Source organism: Phocoena sinus, chromosome 4, assembly GCF_008692025.1.
Source record: "Phocoena sinus isolate mPhoSin1 chromosome 4, mPhoSin1.pri, whole genome shotgun sequence".
NCBI classification, from domain to species: domain Eukaryota; kingdom Metazoa; phylum Chordata; class Mammalia; order Artiodactyla; family Phocoenidae; genus Phocoena; species Phocoena sinus.
In genome coordinates, this window is record NC_045766.1 from 85,313,971 (window position 1) to 85,334,446 (window position 20,476).

Below are 20,476 nucleotides of genomic sequence, written 5' to 3' on the forward strand. Positions count from 1 at the left end.
CCGTTACGATATTCTTTGAAAACTCGATGAATTATTTTCTAGCAGGCTAACTTCAGAGGCTGCGGCTGCCTCAGTGATAGACATAGGAACAAACTGACAGGGATCTGTCTAGTTGGGGACTTAACATTTCACAGAAGTCCACCATCAAAAACAATGTTGTTGTTTGTTGTCTGTTGTTTTCTACACACTAAAACAGTCTAGAGTTCAGGCTTGGGTTTGCTCCCATCTTGTTTTCGCTTATTTTGTTAAAAGTAACCATCACTCCATCACGGAGCTCTGCTTTACCTGTCATCATATGACTTATGTCTTTTTAAAGAGTCAAAGACTGAGGAATCCACGGGAGGAGAGAAGGGGTGCACAACAGAGAAAAGAGGGATTAGAGGCTGAGTGTGGTGACACCGGAAGAACAGGGGCAGAACAGTGGTGGGGATGGCTGTGAGCTGAGTGTCCGTCCCATATGTGCAGTTCCAGCGGGCGGACAGAAAATGCAGCAAATCTGCAGCTGAGCAAATAGCTTTTCAGACATTTCTAATGTCTTGCTCTGTGTCCCGCACTTTTAGGGGTGTGTGTGTGTGTGTGTGTGTGAGAGAGAGAGATGGGGCGTGGAGGTGGCTGTACACTCAGAGTTGAAAATGAAAAAGCTCTCCCTATTGACTCCTGAATGGCCGAGATAAAGAGAACCACATGGGACTCATTGTCAGAAATGAGAGCTCAGAAGCTGGCCTCCTTTTTCCCATTATTGTGCTATTTTCCTCCTTCCCCCTACCCCCCCACCTCAAAATGTCCCCCCAGCCTCCACCTAACCCCCCCCCAACAACAACCCAAAGAGACCCTCTTTTCAAGCTCCCACTGCCAAGGCCCCCTCAACGGAACCCAAGACCTCCATTCAGAGTCACTGGTTTGGGTAAAATCCCTTATTCACCCTCTCGCCACCCCCCTGCCCCATCAGCTGAGCCTCAGTTCAGACCTCACAAAACAAAACAAAACCACACCATAGAATTGATGGTTGCTGCTGGAGGACCCCCTCCACTCCTTCCCCGGGGGGCTCCTGCCGAGGCAGCTTCTATTCTCCACGGCTCCCTCCCTCCCTGCCCCCAGCTCCTGCTGGATTTTTGCAGTTCACAAGTGCACACTGTTATTATTGTGCCCCCTATCATATTTATTCCTTTTCAGAGCTGATCTGCACTTTTGTCAGAGGCAACCAAGGCATCTTTTGACACTTTAGCCTTTCTGTCTGCTGGGGACTGATGACAGTGGTGGCAGCAGGGCAACCCAGCCTTCTAAGATGAGCAAGCAAGGCAGAAGTGAGGAAGAAGAGAACAAAACCCCAAAACAAGGGCGAATGGAGAGGAGAGAGAAAAACATTGTAACTTGTTAGTGACCCAATGTGAAAGAGGTAAGGGGAGGAGGATGCTAATGAGTTTGAGGACACTCGTATTTAAAAGCGCTTTATTTCCCAGCGAGGCTGTGAGATGGCTAACTTTGTTAAAACATTCAGCTGAACTTTCATTTTCACAAGTTCCCTAAAATTTAGGGAGATGAGAGAGAGAAACAGAGAGAGTGAGAAAGAGTGAAACCCAGAGAGATTCAGAAAGAGATATCAACAAAGAAAGAAAGAGGAAAAGAGAGAGAAAAGAAATAAAAACAATTTTGGTGTTTTTAATCTAACACTCAGCTGAAAGTGTCTAACAGATCTAGCAAGAGTCTCTTGTGCCTTTTTAAAATGTAAAGCTTAGGAAATTTCACCAGAATCCCCAAACTGTAGTGATTAGTAAACTTCCCAGATTCCTTCATATCCATTTCCACTGAGAACTTTGTGGTCACAAGATAGAAGTAATGTCTGAAAGCGTTGTTCCAATTAATGACACAGAGAGTGCTGAAATATCAATGGAGAGGAACTTAAAGAAAACACAGCTAATTAATTTTCACTTGACCTCCCAGAGAGGGGCGTTTTTATTCCACTTGTACATATGAGGAAAGGAAGTTGAACAGCACTTGATTTGCACAAAGCCCAAGGTAAAGCAGGGGATCAAGAACATCTGACTGCTGGGCCCACAGCCAGCAACTTGCAAAACTTCACTGTCGTATTTCTAGGAAAGAGTGCATTTATACTTATGAGGAAATCCAAACGACAACATTCCAATGTGCTCCTTCAGCAGAAGAGCGTGTGTCCAGAGAACATTAAAGGAAGAGATTAGCCTGTGGGTTTAGTCATCTCCCAACTTGGTTTCCTTTCCTTATAAGACAAAAAGAGGAATCTCATGAAAAGGCTACGGAGAGGGAGATGTCCCAAGTGTTCTCTGATCATGTTCTTTCACTTTTCTAAATAATATGTTGTATTCTTAGAACCCTTGTTCTGCCAAATAGCTCAAAGCATTTTGCAAACATTAATCAAGCCTCAGGACAGTTGTAGGTGGCCTAAATTATTATCCTCAGCTCTCAGATCGAGAAATCGGTTTGGAGAAGTTAAATCTCTACTGCAAGGTTACTCAGAAACTCCATGGTAGACTAAGGTCTAGAATTCTTCATTCCTAGGCTGAAATCCACCCACCTTTCTGTAAGACCAATGTCATCCAACATGTCCTTCAACAAAATTTCCAACGGCTTATTCTTATTTTCATACCCAAGCTTTCCTCTTGTCTCCTTGGGCAAACTTAAAAAGCTGCCCATTACACCTTTTATAATCTTTCCTGTGATATGAAATCTAATGTTCTCACAGGTTTTACTTCCAAATAAACCCTGCAACCTTGATTTTATTCTCTCATCATACAACTTCTGCTCACATTAGGCAGGACTCACATGTATTTGAAGGCAGAAGCAGAACACCTGCCCCAATTTCCCTTTCTTGGGAGAAGAGATACACCAACTATTATTAGCAAAAAGAAAATATGGCTCCATGATATTTGGAGAGTACTTCGTAATTTATAAAAAAGCTACATACAGCCTATCAGCTGAACTTCACTGCAGTCCTAAGAGTTTTACAGGTAAGGAAACTCAGTCAGGCTTAAAGAGGTCATGTGTCCAAAGTCAACAGCTAGGAAGCTGTGTGTGTGTGTGTGTGTGTGTGTGTGTGTGTGTGTGTCTGTGTGTGTGTGTGTGTGTGTCTGGGGAGGTGGTGCGGAGTGACCCAGGTCTTCTAGGGCTGAAGCACAGAATGTTTCACCCTGGTGCCAGGGAATGAATTTTCTGTTCACACTGAAGAAATTAACGTTAGCAATACAGTCTCTGAAAATAATTCACCCTCAAAGAAAATTTGTAGGTTTGATAGAGTATAGTATTTCTCAGGTCTTACTACGGAACCTAGAACTACTACCGGAAAAACAGAAAGACTGTAACAAATGTAAAGTAGACTGTAATCTCTTTGGATGCAGGGACCTGAGATTTGAATGACACTGAAATGCTCTGCCACATTGTGGGCAAAATTTATTCAGGTAACCTGTACAAGCTTTGAGGTAAGAGCTGTTTTTGAAAAGAACGTGTGTGTTCTCTAGATGCTGGGTGAAGTGTTCGAAAATATTAATTCACTCAAGGGGGTCAGTAGTGTTGTCCAAATCATCTACGTCTTTACTAACTTTTTGTCTAGTTCCAGCAATTGCTGAGAAAGGAAATAGAAATTAGTTCTATCAATTGTGTTAAAATCTCCAGCCGTGACTGTGGACTTGTCTATTTGTGCCTTTGAGTCCATCCATTTTTGCTTTGTATGTTTCCACTTCTTATTTTATGTCTTCCAGTAGGATAGACTCCTTTATCATTATGAAATGTCTCTCTTTATCCCTGGAAATACTTTGTCTTGAAGTCTATTTTATTTGATATTAATATAGCCATTCCATCCCTCTTATGCTTACTCCTTGGGTGGTTTATTTTTTTCTACCCAGTTAGTATCAACCTATATCATCCACTCAGAATCAATACACCTAAATTCATGTTAACAACCTTTTGTGAATTTCATTAATTCGAGTAAGATACTGAGAGTAGGATCATCTCCGGGTGAATTAATAAGAGGAAATTTCTGGACCTAAAAAGTTAAGATCGGGTGTAGATGGCCCAGTTAATGGAATTGGCCAGCTCCCTCAACCCATGTTGAAAGCTCATCTTCTGAACTCTCCATTTCTTTTCCTCTCTTTTCTCATTGAGACTCCCTCCAAGTCTTCTCACACTTTCGATTGCCATCTTTTTCTCTTTGTCTCTGAATACTAAACACTAGTCCATGACCTTGTCACCTTTGTCCAGGATCATTAAAGTTTTCTTCACCCGGACATCTCTGCCTCTCACCTCTCCAGCCAAAAGAGGCACCCAGGGAATCTCAGTGAGTCCTTTCTCCTGGGACTCTGTCCTCAATGCTCCTTTTGTTTCCTTTTTAACTCCTTGGTTTGGTAATCTTGCTTAGATGCTTCTTGAAATGGCTCACATTTTCATGCTACCTTTTCCTCCTTCACGTCCCTCCATAAACCTCACTTTTTTTCTTGATCTCCCAGGTTTTTCCTCCTTTCCAGCCACATCAACTCAACTAGATGTCTGTTTATTCAGTGTTTTGTTTATATCTAAATCAGACAGTCAATGCCTTGAGGCTGGGGTTTCATTCTCAGAGTTCTGTGCTTTGCAAAATGCCATGTGTACTTACCACACTCTATAAATAATCATCAGGCAAAAGAATCAGTAAACTGGTGCCAGGTTACTGATTAGCATAAGCACTCAACACATCGAAAGACTTGCTGCTGCTGCTGCTGCTGCCACAAAGACTCTTCCTCCAAGAAAAACAGAGCAATGAAAAAGAATCTTGGAAAAGACACTTGGTCACAATTCCAGTTGGACGAGGTAGACGACAAACTGACTGTGGAAGGAAAGGCTCCCAGGACTCCTTCCCACCCTCTGTCTCATAAAAGAACGTTCATGTGGACTGAGAGCTCTTTCAGGTCTTATTACTCCTCTGTACCCAGCCCCTGGCACAGTGCCTGACATGAAGTAGCCATAGAATAGACATAGTCTTGAATTGTTGACCTGAACCTAAAGAATTAGGGGGACATTTAGCTCATTCCAGTGCCTAGCTATAGAATTATTCTTTGAGACAGAACCTCACCCTTGACTAATCTGTAGACATATCCAATTGATACAGGAACTAGACTACTACATTAAACCATATTTAATAGTCATAATTTGATGTTCAGAACGTAGAGAATTATGTTCAACAGGCTCTGGTTAAGAAGGGATGTATATATATATATATATATATATATATATATATATATATATACACTATATATATATATACACACATTTATATATATATATATATACACATATATATATTTATATATAGCAAATGAAAGTATATGAAGTATATGTGAAAATAAATATACCTATAATTTCAACATAGTTCAATGAAAATATTTGATACTTAAAGGGATACATGGAATGCATGGTTATCCTCTTCACGACCTAGTCTTCATAATCAGAAATTGTATCTTCTATAAAATATGGGAGATACGCTATCATCTGAGTTTTTCATGCTTCCAAAGAAATTCAGGAAATCTTCTTTCTCATCCAAACCTGGTTTTTAAGCCTGTTGTCTTGTTAAATAGGCCTCCAACATGGAGAGCTACAAGGAAACACCCAGCTCTTTAATATTTTCACATCTTTCTCTGTCAACAAAATATAAATCCCCTTAAAGGCTACTGAAAGGAAGGTCCTGTCCTTTTGAAGGTCAGGCTGGGATACCAATTCAGGTTCTGCCATCAAATAGTTTGTGATTTTGAGCAAGTTTCTTAATTTCTTGGAGTCTCAGCTTCATAATTCGTGATTTAGGGGATAGGTGGAACTGGGGTTTAATGGTGTTACCAGACCTTTCTGGTTCATCTGAGACTATCCTGGTTTTATAACTAAAACTCTGCATCCCAGGAACCCTTTCAGTCCTGGGCAAACTGGGATGGTTGGTCACCCTATAACCCAGCAGAATTGTTATGAAGATCACATATAATGTAATAGTGCATCTCATCGAGATGGATTGCTGTCCTCAGAGTAGCATGAATGAGTGGTCAGCTTTGCTTTGCTCCATGTCTCTACAGTTCCACTTTATTCCCAGCTATGCAGGGATCACCATCTGTTCAGTGGATATATCTGTGGTTGATGAGTTAGTCTTTTAAGTCATCTCAGTAGTATGATTATTAGGCAGAAAGTAAGAATTTTGAGATCGATCTGATATAATTCATCTTCTCCTAGTCTAGTCCCTAAAATGACCCTTTAAAGAAAACCTCTGTAATCTTCTTGCTACGAAAAGTCCTTGCCAATGGTGGACTGATTCTTTTATTACTTCTGTTGGAATAAGCAGTGCAATCAGAGAGGCAGAGGATCAATCAAGCTATACATTCTATCCACCGCTCTGGGGACCAGCATGGAATTGTTCTCTCACAAAGGCTTTATTTAGGCTAACTTAATAAGAACCTCTCTTCTTAAAATATAATGTGAGTTTAATGCTGATGACAAGGGTTGGAAGGCAAGTGCAGAACCAAATCTTCTATGTCTTGAGAATGTTCAGCTGATGTAGCCACTGCACAAGTTTCTCTCCCCAGGTCTGAGGTGTGCAATCCTAACAGGTATGAAATAGCCCTAGAGAGGTCTGTTTGGTCTCAGGGACTCATTCCAACTCTGATGCCTCTACCACAGATGCCCAGTTATGCCAGGCAGAAAAAATGACACTAGTAGAGGCAATGTTCAGGCTGACATCAACCTTTTTCCATCTGGAAAGAATTGAAATCACCACCTCATTTTTGGTAGTTTCCTAGGGAGTAAAAGTTGTGATTTAAGAAATTGTGACTTGGAACTCAATTTAGGACAAAAGATGCCTTTTTCCCAATTACACCAGATGGTACATACACAGAACCTTCATTACCAGCTCTTCAAGCACACATGTCTTTTCTAAGTTGGCAGGCCCTACGTGGTTGGAATTAATAAACCCAGTTCTTCCCGAAACATTACATGTTCAATGTGCTGGCTGGGAGGGAGGAATTACTGAGTCTCAGTTCTTCCTTTAATTCCACTCTGCTTCCCCCTACTTGTGAGTAAGTTACACTGGAAGTAGCAGTATGAAAAGCAAGGATTAGAAACCATCACAGTACCTGGCACATAGTAGGGGTAGTGGATGAGATGTGGTTCCAGCCCTGGCTGTGTCACTTGCTAACTGTATGACCTTAGTGTCATTTTACCTCTTTGGCTCTATTTCCACGACTCTCAGTGAGGGGTTGGATTGAGTAATCTTCAAGGCCTTTTCCATCTCTAAAAGTCAATGAATTGTATGCTTCAGCATCTTCTCTACTCTCTCCTTTTCTTTGTTTGTGTTCCTCTCTGCCTCTCCCTAGAAACTGAGTAGGCTGATGGGATGCCTCTGGTTAGGAATGAGGTGGGGATAATGATTAAGACTGGCTAGGAAAAAACACAGATGTTTCTTTCCTCCCCTTTACTCAAGTCCTGCTCTCAACAGGAGCCTCCCCAAGACACCATATTGCTTTGCCCTCTTCTGGAGGCTGGCTTAACCAGAGCCACGTTAAAACCTAATCCCCAATATGATAGTATTTGGAGGTGGAATCCTTGGGAGGTAACTGGGTTATAAGGGTGGATCCCTCATGATTGGGATTAGTGCCCTTATAAAAGAGACCCCAGAAAGTTCTCTCATCCCTCTCTGTCATGTGAGGACACAGTGAGAAGATGGCCAGCCACCTATGAACCGGGAAGGGGCCCCTCACCAGACACCAAGTCTGCTGGCACCTTGATTCTGTTGCTTTGATTTTTTAATGCACACATACATACCCATGAAAATATAATCAACTTTAACCTTCCATATTAGCATCCTTGAAAGGAGAAGGTGCTCCTAGAGCTAAACTTTATGCAGCATTAATTCCATCTCACACTGGAGTTTTCTTGTGGTCCATGTCAGTCTGTGATTTACTCAAGGTTTCCTTCTCAAAATGCCATTCATGGTGATCTCTGGGAATTGACCATCAGGTCAGAGGAAGATTTTACAGACCAATCTATTATTAGCAATCAGATACTGACTTCACAAAGGTTTAATAAATTAAAGAACCTCCTCTGTTGGGTTCTTTCTCTTTTTAGTTATTCTCTTGTTTAACTTTTTCCCTAATTTTGTTGTGTAAGCTTGCTTTGCAGGGCCATGTCAGTTGTGGCTCTGGGACAAAATGTTCCTTTTCTAGGCAGAGATGTTTCATCTGGAGCCAAACCTGACTTTCCTTTCAGCCATAATGTAAGCATGAAAGTATGAAAATTAACAGCACAAATAAGGTTTTCTTGCTTTCTCTAGCAACGTCAAAAGCCAGGAAAGGCAATATCAGAATGCAGTCATTCATCCTCCTTTTCTAATCACTTGATTTCAATTTCTCTTCCAGAATAAATATTTCACATGTTTCTTCATTAGTGTGGAGCTGGAGAAAGGGCAATAACTTTGGCTCAGATGGGTTAATATTGCTCTACCCTGGCAGTTCTGGCTTGTGGAGTTTAGTGTTGGGTTTGTGATTCCTACCAGGCTATATGGCAATGATTAAATAAAGAAGGCGATGAAGTGGCTGAGTGATGGTCCAAGGCTGGATCAGCCAAGAGCAGACATCACAGGCCAAAGCTGAGGTGTGCTGGCAGAGATGTGCTTAAGACAAAACTGTGCATCCACTGGCTATACCCACGTGCAGCGGCTGCCACCACCTCACCCACCAGAGACCCTCTGGCTCCTGGAAGGACCACTGGGACATACAGAAGGGCTGGAGAAGCCTAGACTCTACTCATGGGGAATGCACACAGTTGGATTGCTGACAGTCAGGGCGGAAAGAGCCTTGCACTAGTGGCTGTAGCCTTGCTGCACTCCCCAATCCAAATGGGGTGAACACCCTGGCCCTGCTCACTCCATGCCATAGCCTGGTGGGAGATCAGGGCCAACCAGGCCATGGGAAAAGACTTGGTCTACTCTCACTTTGCCCCAGCTTCTCCCTCCCAGATTCACTTTGTTGTACAACAGAAACTAACACAGTATTGTGAAGCAATTATACTCCAATAAAGATCTACTAAAAAAAAATAAAAAGACTCAGTCTAGCTACACAGAGATATTCCGGAGGTGGGGGGGGCGGGCCTGAGGTATGATCCAGGTGAGGTGGTGGCAGCCACTGCCAGCACGTGCTGGAGTGGCACCATGAGAGGACTTGCAGTTCTCCTCCCAGCTGAGTGAGAGGGCTCCATCCCCACGCACTCCACGTTGCAGCTTAGTGCTGGATCGGGGGCAGACAGGTCTCAGGAGAAGACTGCTACAGAGGCAGCCCAGATCTCTGGTGGCAGCACAGCCACCTCAATTCCTGCAGGCACAATGCTCCAACCCCCAGCCCCAGTCCAGCGAATGTTCTGGCTGTACCCACTCCTCATCACAGACTTGCACTAGATCTAGGACCAGCACAACAAGGGAAGGGATGTGACCTTGGGCTATGTCTGAGCAGACCTCTGGGTGCCTACACAGGTGACACATTAGTCCTCTGTGAGCACATGGGCCTCACTTCCTTCAGCACTCCCCACCGAGGGGCAGGGCATACATTCGAGGGGAATAGAACCTGATCGAGCTTGACCCTCAGGGCTTCTACTCCTACAACTGGGGACCACACCCCACCCCTTGACAGGGCAGTGACTGCCAAGGAGCAGAGAGGAAGTCCCGCCTCACACCCTGCACTGGCTTTATGTCTCCCAACGCCAACCAAATCCCCTATCAAGGTGATAACAGCCAGCATACCCTGAGGAGAGAAGATATGGCTGGTGTCCATATCAAAACCAGACCTCACAACAAAGACACTGGACACACACAGTCTACATGGGGATTCTCCCACATAAAAATACGCCTTCAAAACCATAATATATAGTTGTTTCTCCTAAATTCAGAGACAGAGAAAATTAAAGAAAATTCAAAGGCAGAAGAACTTGTTCTGATTAAAAGAGCAAGAGAAATCCCCTGAAAGAACAAATAATGAAATAGAGCTCACCTGTCTACCAGATCCTGAGGTCAAAAAGGTGGTCATAAAAATGCCAACTGAATTAAGAAAGATTATCAATATAAATGCAGATCACTGTAACAAGGAACTAGAAACTATAGAGATGAACCAATCAAAAATAGGTAATTCAATTTCTAAGGTAGAAAGCAATCTAGAAGCAATAAATAGCTGACTAAATGACACAGAAAAACAACTAAGTGATCTGGAAGATAGAACAATGGAAATTCCCAATCAGAACAGCAGACAGAAAGACAAATGAAAAAGAAAAATGAAAGCGACATATGAGACCTATGGGATAATATAAAGTGTGCCAACCTATGCATAATAGGGGTCCCAGAAGGTGAAGAGAGAAAGGGGTCTAAAATGTATTTGAAGAAATTATGGCTCAAAGCTTCCCAAACCTAAGAAGGAAACAGATATCCACATATGGGAAGGACAGAAGGACCCAAACAAGATAAACTCAAACAGACCCACACTAAGACATATTATAATTAAAATGGCAAAAGTTAAAGATAAAGAGTATCCTCAAGACAGCAAGAGAAAAAGAGTTATTTACAAGGGAACCCCCATAAGGCTATCAGCCAATTTTACTACAGAAACTTTGCAGACCAGAAGGGAGTGGCATGATATATATTCAAAGTCCTGAAAAGGAAAAACCTGCAACCTAGGTACTCTACTCAGCAAGATTATCATTTAGAATATAAGGAGAGATAAAGAATTTCTCAGATAAGCAAAAACTAAAAGAATTCAGCAACACAAAATCTACCCTACAAGAAATATTAAAGGGTCTTCTCTAAATAGAAAAGAAGCACAAATCTATAGGAAAGGTAAAATCATAACAGGAAAGGCAAATATATAGTAAGAATTGAAGGTCACTTAAATAAGTCAGTATGTAGATGAAAAAGTGATTTAAAAAACTGTAAAAGCAATTATAACTACAATTAACAGTAAAAGGATAAGCATGAAGCTTTAAAATAGGATATCAAAATCACAAAATATGGGGGAGGGAAGCATAAAAATGTAGATCTCTGACAATGTGCTTGAACTTGAATGACTATCAGTTTAAAGCAAACAGATATAGTTATGGATCAACAGCTATGAACTCCATGGCAACCACAAATCAAAAACATAATAGATTCACAAAAACCAGAAAGAAAGGAACTCAAGCATACTACAAAAGAGAATCATCAGACCACAAAAGGAAAAATAAAAAGAAGAAAAGAACAAATAAGAACTACAAAAACAACTAGAAAACAAGGATTAAAATGGCAATAAGTATATATCTATTAATAATTACTCTAAATGTCAAAAAACGAAATGCTCTGATCAACAGACAAAGAGTGGCTGACTGGATAAAAAAACAAGAACCTGCAATATGCTGCCTACAAGAGAGTCACTTCAGGGCAAAAAAGACACATGTAGATTGAAAGTTAGGGGATGGAAAAAGATATTTCATGCAAATGGAAATGACAAGAAAGCAGGGGTAGCAATACTTGTATCAGACAAAATAGACTTTAAAACAAAGGCCATAAAGAAAGACAAAGAAGGGCATTATACAATGACAGAGGGATCAATACAAGAAGAGGATATTACACTCATTAACATATATGCACTCAATATAGGAGCACTGAAATATATAAAGCAGATACTAACAGACCTAAAGGGAGAACTTGACAATAATACAGTAACAGTAGGAGACTTTAACACTCCACTGACATCAATGGACCAATCATCCAGAAAGAAAATCAGTTGAGCAACAGAAATGCTAAATTATACAATAGAACAGTTGGATTTAATTTTTATCTGTAGGACACTACATCCAAAAAGAGCAGAATACACATTCTTTTTAAGTGTGCATGGAATATTCTCTGGGATAGACCACATACTAGGTCACAAAACAAGCCTCAACAAATTTGAAAGTACAGAAATTATATCAAACATTTTTCCTGACCACAACAGTATAAAACTAGAAGTCAATTATAGAAGGAAAAACGGAACAAACACATGGAGACTAAACAACGTGTTACCAAAAAACCAATGGGTCAACATTAAGATCAAAGAAGAGATCAGAAAATACCCTGAGACAAACAAAAATGAAAACACAACTTTACAAAATCTATGGAACACAGCAAAAGCAGTTCTATGAGGGAAGTTCATAGAGATACAGGCCTTCTTCAGGAAATAAGAAAAATCTCAAATGAACAACCTAATCTACCACTAAATGAATTAGAAAAAGAACAAACAAGGCCCAAAGACAGAAGAAGAAAGGAAAAAATAAAGATCAGAGAGGAAATAAATAAAATAGAGATGAAACAAATAATTCAAAAGATCAATAAAATCAAGAGCTGCTGTTTTTTAGAGATAAACAAAACTGACAAACCTCTAGCCAGGCTCACCAAGAGGAAGAGAGAGGATTCAAATAAACAAAGTAAGAAATGAAAGAGGAGAAATAACAACTGATACCACAGGAAAACAAAAAATCGTTAAGAGGATACTACAAATTGGACAATCTGGAAGAAATGGACAAATTTCTAGAAACATACAGCCTGCAAAGACTGAGTCAAGAAAAACAGACAATTTGAACAGACTTATCATTAGAAGTGGAATGGAATCTGTAATAATAATCATTAAAGAAAAACATCAAACAAAAGTCCAGGACTGGATGGCTTCACTGGGGAATTCTACCAAACATACAAAAAACTTACACCTATCCTTCTCAAACTACTCCAAAAAACTGAAGAGGAGGGAACACTCACAAATTCATTCTATGAGGCTACCATCATCCTGATAGCAAAGAAATGGAAAGATATCTCATGCTCTTGGATTGAAAGACTTGATATTGTTAAAATGGCCATACTACCTAAAGCAATCTACAGATTTAGTGCAATCCCTATAAAAATACCCATGACATTTTTCACAGAACTAGAACAAATAATCTTAAAAATTATATGGAACCACAGAACACCCAGAATTGCCAAAGCAATCCTGAGAAAAAAGAACAAAGCTGGGTATAACTCTTCCAGACTTTAGACTATACTACAAAGCTACAGTAATCAAAACAGCATGGTATTGGCACAAAAACAGATACATAGATCAATAGAACAGAATAGAGAACCAAGAAATAAATCCACGCAGCTATGGTCAGTTAATCTATGACAAAGCAGGCAAGAATATACAATGGAGAAAAGACAGTCTCTTCAAAAGTGGTGCTGGGAAAGCTGGACAGCTACATGTAAATCAGTGAGATTAGAACATTCCCTCCCACCATATACAAAAATAAACTCTAAATGCAAGACATGACACCATAAAACTCCTAGAAGAGAACATAAGCAAAACATTCTTTGACACAAATCATAGCAATATTTTCTTAGATCAGTCTCTCAAGGCAAAAGAAAGAAAAGCAAAAATAAACAAATGGGATCTAAAGATTAAAAGCTTCCACACAGCAAAAGAAACCATCAACAAAACAAAAAGACAACGTACAGAATGCGAGAAAATATTTGCAAATGATGTGATGGACAAGGGGTTAACATGAAAATACACAAACTGTACACAACTCAATATCAAAAAACAAACAACCTGATACAAAAACTGGGCAGAGGACCTAAATAGACATTTTTCCAAAGAAGATATACAGGTATATACAGATACAGATATACAGGCACATGAAAAGATGTTCAATATCACTAATTATAAGAGAAATGCAAATCAAAACCACAATGAGGTATCATCTCACACCGGTCAGAATGGCTATCATCAAAAAGTCTACAAATAATAAATGTTGGAGAGGGTGTGGAGAAAAGGGAACCCTTGGACACTGTTGTTTGGAATGTAAATTGGTGAAACTGCTATGAAAAACAGTATGGAGTTTCCTTAAGGAACCAGAAATAGTATTACCATATGATCCAGGAAGTCCACTCCTGGGTATATATCCAGAAAAAAACAAGAAGTCTCATTCGAAAAGATACATGCACCCCGATGTTCACAGCAGTACTGTTTACAATAGCCAAGACATGGAAGCGACCCAAGTGCCCACCAATGGCTGACTGACTTAAGAAGATGCAGTATATGTATATACAGTGGACTATTACTCAGCCATAAAAAAGAATGAAATATTGCCATCTGCAGCAACATGCATGGACCTACAGAATACTACACTCAGTGAAATAAGTCAGACAGAGAAAGACAAATACCATATGATATCACTTATATGTGAAATCTAAAAATTAATACAAATGAATCTAGATATAAAACAGATAGATTCACAGACACAGAAAACAAACTTAGTTACCAAAGAGGGAGGAGGGACAAATCAGGAGTATAGGATTAACAGATACAAACTATTATACATAAAATAGATAAGCACCAAAGATTTACTGTATAGCACATGGAATTACACCCAATATCTTGTAATAACCTATAATGGAATATAATCTGCAAAAAAAAAAAACCCACTATGCTGAACACCTGAAACTAACACAATACTGTAAATCAACTAAACTTCAATTTTTTAAAAAGTGAGGAAGATGCAGAGGTGACAGGTAGAGAAGGCAGCTGGAAGGTTGGGGATTGGTTACCTTCAGCAAATAAATTAGTTGGCTGAGCAAGTATCACTAGACAAGTATATTGAGGAGAGTCAGATCCACATTTTTCACCATCTTTTCACTTTCACAAGATTTTCAAACACGGAAACTGGGAAAACTAAAAAGATACTGAGGTGTTGGATTGAAGTTGGAAGTACCAGTATGAACTTATGAATTTTCAAATACATATATATACATAGATATAGAAAAGTTATAGATATATGTAGCAATGAGCACACCAAATCCCCAGATTTTGGCTTTTAAATACCTCCTGCACTAAAAGGAGCCAGGATGCCTTAGAGGAATGGGTAATTGTAAGGCTAGGGCAAGGAAAGAACAAGATGAGCCTGAATCATCTTGTGACAGAAAGTAAAGAAATTCCCAAAGAATGATAGGGACATGTCAATAGGATAAAGAAGTCAGCTTGAAGGAGTCTGCACTGGCCAAGTCTAGGACAACTACAGCATCAAAATAAATGATGGAAATATTGGATTGAAACTCAATGAATAAAATCAGAATCCATAACTTCACCTGATACTAATAAATGAATGTATAAGTAAACAAATGAAAGAGAAGTTCTTCCTTACAGTAAAATTCCAACTGTAAAATGTGAAGGTTTGATGAATAGTATATTGGTGTAATATTCGAATATCTCCCCACAAAATACTAATTAAGTACAAAGAAAAAATGGTGACTTCACAGTGGAGAACTTGGCAGACCCAAATTTGGCCAGAGGATCAAGACTAACATCACCAGCAGTGGGACAGATTGGTATAACACAGCCTCCTAATGTGGTGCAGCATCATTTCTCCTAGTGTGCGCCGAGAAGGCAAGGCTTGAGTCGGAGAAACAACTGACTGATTCAAGTTGAGGGTCATCCTAGTGAGTGAAAAGTCAATGCTTCTTTAAGACTGTCAAGGACACACAGCCAGGGGAGGAAGGAGGAAATGTTCCACACCGAAGGAGAACAATGAGATAATGAATGGGTGTTCCTGGAGAGGAATGAGGAAAAAGAGATGATGGGACAATTGGAGAAATCTGAATGCGGTCAGTAGATTGGAGGCTGGTGTTGTGTTGACATTGATTTTCCAGAATGGAAAGGTGGTACCACAGAAGAATGTTCCTGTTTTGTGAAAGTAGACAGGGAATATTTAGGAGTCATGGGTCATGATGCCAGAAAAAAAGACTCTCTCTCTCATATATATATGTATGTATATATAAACACTTACACACATATATTTGCACACAGACATATATACACATATAAGCAAATAAAAATTATATATTTCTCAATAAATATATTTATAAATATACACATATACATAGATACATATGTGTGCTAGAGTTCCTAATATTAGCCTAAATAATAGAGCCCTTAGGGGAATAATCACGGAATGAATTGATAACTTCTAATATTTTCCCCATCTTTACTTGTTGTCATTTGGATCACATGCCCACAAAACCTCATGGATCCATTCTACCTCCTCAGAGTCCCTGAAATACCCCTCTTTGGTTGTCATGTTAGAATGAAAAGCTATGACACTACTCTAGTCTTTCATTTATCTCAATATCTCAACGATCACTCAAAGCCACGAAGAGCATTGATTCACACAGCAGGTATTCAAGGAGCACTTACCATGTGTCAGCCTCTGTTCAGGTTCTTGGGCACATCAGTGAACAAGAGGTAAGATCCCCTGCTCTTACGGTGCTTCTTCGTTAGGTGGTGATGTATGTGACATAAGGACAATGGTCTTCTGGTTGGTACCAGGTCACTCAGTTGAGACCATGCCACAACAGTGTTGAGACAGACTGTGTTCATTCTGAATGAAAGGGAAAACTGTTCATACTGTGGTACAGGCAAAACATTTGCACCAAACCAGGAAACCTCGAGAAACTCTTTTGTAACATAACCAAGTTTCCTTGGTGACCTGCGTGGGCTGCACCTCTTCTCTTTCACACTGGGGGAATGCACATGACCTTCAAAACAGTCAGATGCTTCTCAGCACCAGCTGTCCCCTGAGCAGAGCCACACGCTCTGGTGTGTCTGAGGCAAATACATGTTTTCTGGGATGAAAATCAGAACACTATGGCTTCCTCGTTGTAACTTCCAAATACATGGGCACAGGAGAGATGAGCACAAACCTTTACAAGTGCTTGGTCACTTCTGTCTTGACCTGAGGGTGGCTCTGACAGGTCCTGCTACTGGGGCTTAATGTGCTACCAAGTAAGGAGAAGGAGCACATCTATGCCTTGGGCCCTGGACAGAGATTGGCAGTGCCAGAATGCTGCTTCTTCTCAGGGTCAGCTTTGGTAGGAGCTTGGGCTTTGCCCTTGAGCCTGGCCTCCCCCTGACCCAGCCTGCCGTTGGTTTAGTCAGCCTTCCTCTGCATGAGAAATGCACGTTAGGGAGATTGCAGCAGGGGAGACGGGTGCTGGGTGAGAGACTCAGCTAAAGGCTTCTTTACCACAGTGTAGACATTGTGGTTTTGTTGGAATCACATCCAGCTTAATGTGCATTTGGTTTTATGAAAAACCCAGGGCCATTTGTCCAGAAGTGAAATGAGTTGACCCAGCTCAGCCACAAATGATATTTTGGCTAGAGATAAGCTCCTGTAGGGAAGGGGAAAAACCTCCCTTCTCTAACTTTAAAGGCTCTCGAGGGTTTGGTGTGGTAAAAGAGGAAGAACACTGGACACCTGGGTTCTGCTGCTGCTCTGCCACCAATGAGCTGTGTGACCGAAGGCCGGCCAGTTCGCCTCGCTGTGCCTCAGTTTCCTCACCTCTAAAATGGGTGGTGGTAAGGAAATGATGACCTCTCAAAGCCCTTCCAGCTCAAACATTCTATGATTCTACACAGGACTGTCTACAAAATTTGCGGGGCCCAGTGCAAAATGAAAATGCAGGGCCTCTTGCTGAAACTTATTAAGAATTTCAAGACAGCAACAGCATAACACGAAGCCAAGCACAGGGCCCTTTTAAGCACGGGACCCTGCATGCCTGACCAGATAGCTCACTCAGTAAGCCGTCCTTGATTCTACAGGTGGCCCCTCACTACCCTTTTTTGATCACATATGATGGAGCATCTGCTTAATATCGTGAGAAAAATATGGGCTTTGCAGTTAGAAAGACTTGGTCTTTACCAGAAACTAACACAACATTGAAAATCAACTATACTTCAATTAAAAAAAAAAAGAAAGACTTGGTCTTTAATCTTGGCCCTATATACTAGTGTGTGACCTAGGGTTTCTCACCTAATTGCCTCTTGCCTCAATTTCCTTGTGTGTAAAACAGATGCATCACACCCACCCAGCAGGAAGATTGTGAGCACGTGTTGGGATTCAGTAAACAGCATCACCAGTGTTTGAAGGTACCGTTATGCACATTAAACTGAATTCCGTCTGAACGAGGGTTTCATGAAGCTGTTGTTTTTTAAGGCAAGGTCATGTGCTGCTAGAGAGACTGTCAGATTCAAAACAGACTTTCTTTTTGCCAAAAAAAAGTCACGAGTGGTTTTTTTTACAGTAACTGCATCTGTGGTGTTCTGCTCCTGGACCACACACTCTACGATTTAGGAAGTCATTCCATTCCCAACTGTAAATTATCTCTTGGGCCTGTTACTCTTTTCACTTAGCTCCCATCCTTCCACTCATTTCCCCTACTATTCAGGACTGCATATGGCTTTTGAGAAAACCATTTGAGCTTCACATTTGTTTCACGGCTATTCTTGTTCTCATTTGCTTTTACTTCACATGTATCCACACGTGCAGTTTTCCCCTGATCTCCCTCCTGAGGTCTCTCTCTGCGTTAATACACTGGAAGCAGAAGTCAGCTTCCACTGGGGGAGGAAATATCATTCATTCACACATCCATCCCTTGGTTCATTCACTCACTCATTATTTTTGAGCACTTACTGATAAATTATGACCTTTGAGAAGCTTAAAAACTGATGGGAGAGACAAATGAGTGAAACTTGAAATACAAGGTAAATACTTTTATAAAGGTTGCAGGGCCTGGGCGGGGCAGGGTGGGGGAGTAGGACCCCCATGAGTTCAGTTTTCACCTGGGTGAGCCAGAGAAGGAAACATTTGAACTGGGTCTTGAAGGCTAAGGAGCTTCCCAGGAAAAGATGTGCCCATCTGACAGGAACCCTGGGGCCTCACTGCTGCTTTGCCGCCCCTTCGCTTGTCTCTTGTCATCTCCCTGACACATTTGTTTCAGGATGTCCTCATGTAACTCCAGCTTCACAAACTGGGCACACCTGGGCACAGGGTTTCCCCTGCTGCTCTGGTGGATAAGGAAGTGTGGCGGTGAGGCCCCTCCACCCCCCTCTTTGCCTTAGTCATGTGATTCCTCACTCCTCCCGCTTTCTTTCCTTCTCTCTTGGAGGAAGAGGTCTTTTCTCCTTCCAAAGCCAGCCCTTCCGCTGAGACTCCAATCCTATCCCACCTCCTCTAAGACTTTGCTTATTACATTTTCTGTCTCATAGCTTCCAAATCTCCTACTTTCGAGCTCCTTTCCCTCTGTCAACAAACAAGTTCCAGTCTCAGGCACAACCTAAAAACAAACACAACCTTTCTGAACCCTGCTATGCCCTTAAGCTATTGTGGTACCAATGGCCTTCCTCTTACTGACCTACTTGTTTAGGAAATCGGTTTCTTCTATCTTAGCCATTACATTCTCACTGCTCCTTCACTCCATACCTCCTAGCAGTCTGGCTTTCAGGCCCTCTACCCCACGGGTCTCATCCTCAAAAGGCAGCAGACCACCACATCAATATACCCACTGGCCTATCTCCAGCCCTCATTCTTACTGTTCCTGCAGTGTTGAAGCCCTTGAAATGCTACTCCATAGCACTGTGCCCCCCTTCCCCTTCTCCCGCCCGCCTCCCTCACCGGCCCCTCTCCTCTCCTCTTGTCACAGACCCCACCCCTCCGTCTCCCTGTATTGCCCCTTGGCCTCAGCTATATGACTGACTCCCAAACTCCGTCACTGGGCTCCCCCGCTTGTCTAAGCCTCCTGCTCATCTTTCCAACTGTCTCTGTTATATTTCTATCGAGGTGGCTCATTGACACTCAACTGCTGCACTCATTATCCTTTCCCCCAAAACTTTATATTTCAGTAAGTGATGCTGTCATCATCCCAGCACCCAGAGTCAGGATCTGAATATTATTTATTCCTACTCCTCTCTCTCCCTTGTCTCATTTCGAGTTACCAAATCCTGTACCCCATCGTTTGGAAATCGTTCCTGACATCTTTGTTATTATCAAAGCGATGGCTTTACCTCACCCTTGGACTACTGTGGTTTCCTGATAATGCACTTCCATTCTTTCCTGACCCAGGTGAATTAATCTTTCTAAAGCTTCCCCATGATGGGTTGCAATCCCCTTCCTTTCTGTATACACTTACATCTGTCTCTGGATATGAACTATTTTTTTCTTATTGGAGTATAGTTGCTTTACAATGTTGTGTTAGTTTCTGCTGTACAGCAAAGTGAATCAGCTATACGTATACATATATCCCCTCCATTTTGGATTTCCTTCCATTTAGGTCACCACAGAGCATTGAGTAGAGTTCCTTGTGCTATACAGTAGGTTCTCATTAGTTACCTATTTTGTACATAATAGTGTATATATGTCAATTCCAATCTCCCAATTCATCCCACTCTATGTCTGTGTCTCTATTTCTGCTTTTCAAATAGGTTCATCTGTACCATTTTCCTAGATTCCATATATATGCGTTAATATACGACATTTGTTTTTTCTCTCTGACTTACTTCACTCTGTATGACAGTCTCTAGGTCCATCCACATCTCTGCAAATGGCACAATTTCTTTCCTTCTTATGGCTGAGTAATATTCCATTGTATAGG

The 20,476-nt window shown here is 41.2% G+C and overlaps 1 protein-coding gene across 1 annotated transcript in view; it reads right to left on the reverse strand.

Moving 5' to 3' along the window:
• Positions 1-20,439, reverse strand: part of BOC (BOC cell adhesion associated, oncogene regulated) — a 243,546-nt gene extending 223,107 nt beyond the window's left edge. Inside the window, exons 1-2 of the mRNA XM_032630146.1 lie at positions 20,382-20,439; positions 16,245-16,428 (exon numbers count right to left, since the gene is read on the reverse strand). The gene's annotated coding sequence lies outside the window, so the exon portion shown is untranslated. The remainder of the gene's footprint in view (positions 1-16,244; positions 16,429-20,381) is intronic.
• Between the last annotated feature and the right edge of the window lie 37 nt (positions 20,440-20,476).